Source organism: Sebastes umbrosus, chromosome 2, assembly GCF_015220745.1.
Source record: "Sebastes umbrosus isolate fSebUmb1 chromosome 2, fSebUmb1.pri, whole genome shotgun sequence".
Classification (NCBI taxonomy): domain Eukaryota; kingdom Metazoa; phylum Chordata; class Actinopteri; order Perciformes; family Sebastidae; genus Sebastes; species Sebastes umbrosus.
Genome location: NC_051270.1, coordinates 1113251 through 1118250, shown reverse-complemented (window position 1 = coordinate 1118250; position 5000 = coordinate 1113251). Strand labels below are relative to the sequence as shown.

General features: G+C 44.7%; 1 protein-coding gene and 1 long non-coding RNA gene across 3 annotated transcripts in view; one reads left to right on the top strand and one right to left on the bottom strand.

Annotated features, from left to right (window-relative positions):
* The window catches only part of LOC119475922 (nuclear receptor ROR-alpha A-like), a 91684-nt gene that overhangs the window by 67136 nt on the left and 19548 nt on the right, over positions 1–5000 (top strand). The gene's annotated exons all lie outside the window — the stretch shown is intronic.
* The window catches only part of LOC119475932, a 17947-nt gene that overhangs the window by 240 nt on the left and 12707 nt on the right, over positions 1–5000 (bottom strand). The window lies entirely within an intron of this gene.

Here is a 5000-nt window from a genome sequence, read left to right as displayed (position 1 = left end):
GTGAGAAAGAGCTGCAGGAGGCGTTTAGCCAGCCCGTTATGTCACAGGATTACAACAGCCAGGAGATTATTTAACTGTTCTCTGCAGGGAGGCGGGGAGGGGCGTCGGGGGGGTGGCGGGAGGTGACATCACTGGTGACATCACTTCTACCTCAGCCACTAAAACGTGAAGAAATGGCTGAAAATGACGATAATCAGTCCGACTTCTTTCACATTCTCGTGCAACAACTTCCAGTAAAGTGAGTTGATGGAGAGAGAAGCTGGAGACGGAGGGAGGTGTCGGTGAGGGACAGATTGAGAGTTTTGGAGGTCGGACAGACCTCCTGACCGGAGCAGAAGGAGACAGGCGGCCGTGAGCTGGTCAGCCCAGGAGGAGGAGCTCCGGGTCGGAGGACAGGTCAGCAGAGCAGGCGGCCTGCTGTCCACCAGCCTGGAGAGACCCGACACACACCAGCGTCAGGGAGAAGGAAACACTAGAGGCTGTTAACAGTCCTGGTTAGTGCCGCTCGGTTCGTGACTTTCTTCGGTTTGGTGTGAAAAGAGAAATGGAAACAGTAGAAGAGAAACTAAAATCAGACTTGAACAAAACTTCAGCTGCAACAGAAGAGAAAAAAAGAGAGAATGGCGGCTTCACATTTCCAAACCACACCTTGACATATTTCAAAGGCTCGGTGGCTAACCGGCCCTCCTCTCCTTCTCCGCTCCCTCTTTGATCCGCTTCTCTGGAGAAACTTTATTATTATTATTCGAACGCTGTGGTTTCAGATAATTTATCCATCAGGGATTTGTTTTGCTCGAGCTTTTAGCATTCGGAGTAAACACAGTAACCGGCACGGTGGCGCTCATGAAATTCTTCCAGCTCATTAGCCCCTTCACGTATACTGCTAATTACACATTATACAGTGCTAACTATACGGAGAGCATCTGCGGCGTCCACGGGGGAAAACTCTGCAAGGTTCAAGTGTTCATATGGAGCTCTGAATTTAATTACTTGGTTTCAGTCACCACTCAGAGTTTGTGTCAGCACGGAAGTTCTCTGAGCTGAACCGAGATCGCCCACATGCAGAAATGTTTTCTGTTTTTAATGTTCTGACAGACAAACGGCACCAAACAGTGTTGGACTGGTTCACCAGACGCTTTGTGTGCTTCTTGTTTTAGTGAGCGGTTCCTGTTCACAAACAAACCAGAGGAGTAAACATGAAGTCCTACAGACTGTCAGGTAACTCACTGATCGTCATCCTGCATCATCAGGACCAACGTGGGGAAAATCAAATTCACTTTAATGCTTCTGATGTGCATATTTATGTTCTTTGATTAATAACTGATTATAAGCATTATTAGTATCATTAAACTGCAAATCAATCGCGTGTTATGAATAAAATTTAACAGGTAGAGACAATAATGCATGGAGAGGTGGTCGTGTTGCTCTGGCTCTATCTGTTTGGTGTGGAGAGGAGGTTGTGTTGCTCTTGCTCTATCTATCTGACATGGAGAGGAGGTTGAGTTGCTCTGGCTCTATCTGTTTGGCATGGAGAGGAGGTTGTGTTGCTCTTGCTCTATCTATCTGACATGGAGAGGAGGTTGTGTTGCTCTGGCTCTATCTATCCAGCGTGGAGAGGAGGTTGTGTTGCTCTGGCTCTATCTATCTGGTGTGCAGAGGAGGCTGTGTTGCTCTGGCTCTATCTATCTGGCGTGGAGAGGCGGTTGTGTTGCTCTGGCTCTATCTATCTGGTGTGGAGAGGAGGTTGTGTTGCTCTGGCTCTATCTGTTTGGCATGGAGAGGAGGTTGTGTTGCTCTTGCTCTATCTATCTGACGTGGAGAGGAGGTTGAGTTGCTCTGGCTCTATCTGTTTGGCGTGGAGAGGAGGTTGTGTTGCTCTTGCTCTATCTATCTGACATGGAGAGGAGGTTGTGTTGCTCTGGCTCTATCTATCCAGCGTGGAGAGGAGGTTGTGTTTCTCTGGCTCTATCTGTTTGGCATGGAGAGGAGGTCGTGTTGCTCTGGGTCTATCTGGTTGGCGTGTGAGAGGAAGTCATGTTGCTCTGGCCCTCTTCCTGAGGTTTCTTCCATTTTTTCCCTGTTAAAGGTTTTTTTAGTTTTAGTTTTTTAGTTTTTCCTTATCCGATGAGAGGGTCGTACTGTAAAAGACAGAGGGTGTCGTATCCTGTACAGATTGTAAAGCCCACAGAGGCAAATTTGTGATTAGTGATTTTGGGCTACACAAATAAAATTGACTTGACTTGATTAGCAGTTGTGTTTTACGGTAGCCTAGAGGTGCCTAAATTACTGGAATGATTAATTATAATTAATTATATTAACCTTGTTGGTTCACGTTCATTCCATTTCTCCTTGACCTCTCGGTGATGCCAGATTGAACGTTCTTCCAGCTGCTATCAGTTCGCTGCACATAAAACGATAAAACGTGTATCCTGATGCTGAGAAAAATAAACAGTGAACGTTGTGGACAATCAAATCAAAATGAGCTGCATCATGGGTTTAATATTAGTTTGGTTTTGAGTTAGGATGGAGATGTGTTTATGGATGTACTTCTGTGTTTGATGAGTTAATTAGTTCAAGAGCACAGATATCTTTACTAGTCTGGGAAAGCATTCTCCAGAGATATGTTGAGTGTGTTGCTGAACCTGATGTCAACCTCACAGTAAATGTACGTGAACATGAAGAGACTCCCAGAGTGTGGAGATTACTGTGGTGACGTGCTGGAGAGGTGACTCAGCGAACCACCAACTGTGGCTGTTGAACAAGCTGTTGCTTCATCTGCTGACGGGCTGCATGAGTGTGTTGGTGTTCCACGTGCGCTGCCATATGTCTGCCGTTATTACATCCACACTGAGATTATGTGGAAGCTGGACGAGGAGATTAAAGAACCCACTGGCAACGTCTGGCCCGTGAGCAAGGCACTTCATCCTGCTGAAGAAAGTAAAGGTTGACTACAGCTCATATCAGCAGCAGCTGCAGTCATCTGTTCAGTTACAGTACACAATATGCACGATAAGAACAATTAGACCTAAAGCCTATAAATAAAACACGTTCTCACTCCCAACTCGTCAAATTCCGCCGCTTGGTCAGCGCCCCTACGTCATCGGAAACCGACGTATGGGCTAACCCTATTGTGTTACCTTTGGACTGACCGGGGACGGCGTGTCAATATATGCACGTTACATGCGTAGTGTCCTTTCAAAATAAACTTCCGTTTTCACAGGAAGTTAGGTTTAGGCAACACAACCACTTAGGTAGGGTTAGGAAAAGGTCATGGTTGACGTTAACTTCACTGACTAGGGACTCCTGGGACCGACGACACCGACGAGTCTTGTGACTAAAGACTGACGTGACAAAATAAGTCAACGTTACTTTTAGTTTCATGAACAGCAGTCTCCTGGTTGAAAGTCTTGTGTTTGTTTGACCCGTCCAGCACCCCTCCCGTCCGCAATGAGCAGACTCTCACGCTATTAATACTACGTCGCTGCTCCGACCATCGAATAGTGCCACGGGCGGGTGGGTTTGCTGAAGGGTGCCTCCGTGCGTTGGTTTCCTGATCAAACGGCGGTACTTGAAGGGTTGGGAGTGAGAACGGGTTGATAAATACACTGTAATGATGGAAGATGGAAGTAAATGGACATCTGAAACGCATCCAGTGAAGATAATTCAGATAATTTAATAAACTCTGTGAAGGGAAAACAGACAATGGCCAATATGTCAAGCATGTCAAGGTTGGAAATTGGTCTTCAACCCAAAATTCACATGGTAGAACACATTTGGTCCCACTTTTAAAGTGAGATTATACGTTTTGTTTATTTTAATTAGCCACCAGAGCATGTGAGTGAAACGCGAACTGGAGGATTTTTTAAAAGTTGGTCGCCTTGTCTCTCGCTCCATCCTGCTCCAATTTAGTTCCAGGACCTCCAGCGCCCACACCATGAGCTCAAAGCATGCCCGAGCGAGGCCGGCCTAAAATGTTGTCGGCATTCGAATGCTGCGTATGTCTATTCATTGTGTTTAAAGTAGGTGTATAATATTATTAGTATTATATTATTTGTAGAATTAGATTCCAGTGATAGCTGCGTAGGATTTCTCGCTACTATTTTTCACATTTATTTCTGTAAATTAATGACTTTATAATCTCGCAAATTTATGATTTTTTTCTCATAAATTTGCCACTTTAATCCTGAAAATTCTGACCCCCGGCTCCATAATTATTTGTTTTATTAATTTACAATGACCCTAATATACACCATCGTACATTTGCTGTTGAAAGCAGGAGCAGCTCATGTTTTCATTTAACATTACTGATTATAGAAAATACATTTCTAGTCCCGGTTGTGACTTGAACTTCCATCATCGTGCTGTTATCACACAGCCTTTCTCTCCTCTTCCTCCATCACTCATCACAAGCCTCAGTAGCCTCAGTAGCCTCAGTAGCCTTCACAGTAAGCCTTAAAAAAACAAAGCAGATGTTTGTGTTTGCAGCTGGATGTGTTAAAAATATCTGCTGCTCTCACATCAGCTCTAATTTCAGGCGGTGGCTTTGTTGAACGTCCTCTTTGATGTTGAAATGTAGAATTCAGACGGGATTAACTCGAGAGAGAGCTAATTACTGCAGCGCAGACGCACGCCTGCGTGTGTGTGTGCGTGTGTGTGTGTGCGTGTGTGTGTGTGTGTGTGTGCGTGTGTGTGTGTGTGTGGTTTCAGTAGTATGTTTCCATCATTGGTGTGTATGTGTGAGCTTTTCATTTGTTGTTGACTTTGAAACATTTATTGATGCTAAAATATCCACGACATCTGAAATCTGTCCCTCTGTTTATTATCAACATGCTTCAGTTCAATAAACATAAACATAGATAAACTTTATTGACATTGACATTTATATATCTTCTTTCTAGTCCTAGTTACAACCACTCAAAGCTCTTTACACTACATGTCAGCACCAATTCACACACACATTCATACACTGATGTCAGAGGCTGCCATGCACGGTGCCACAC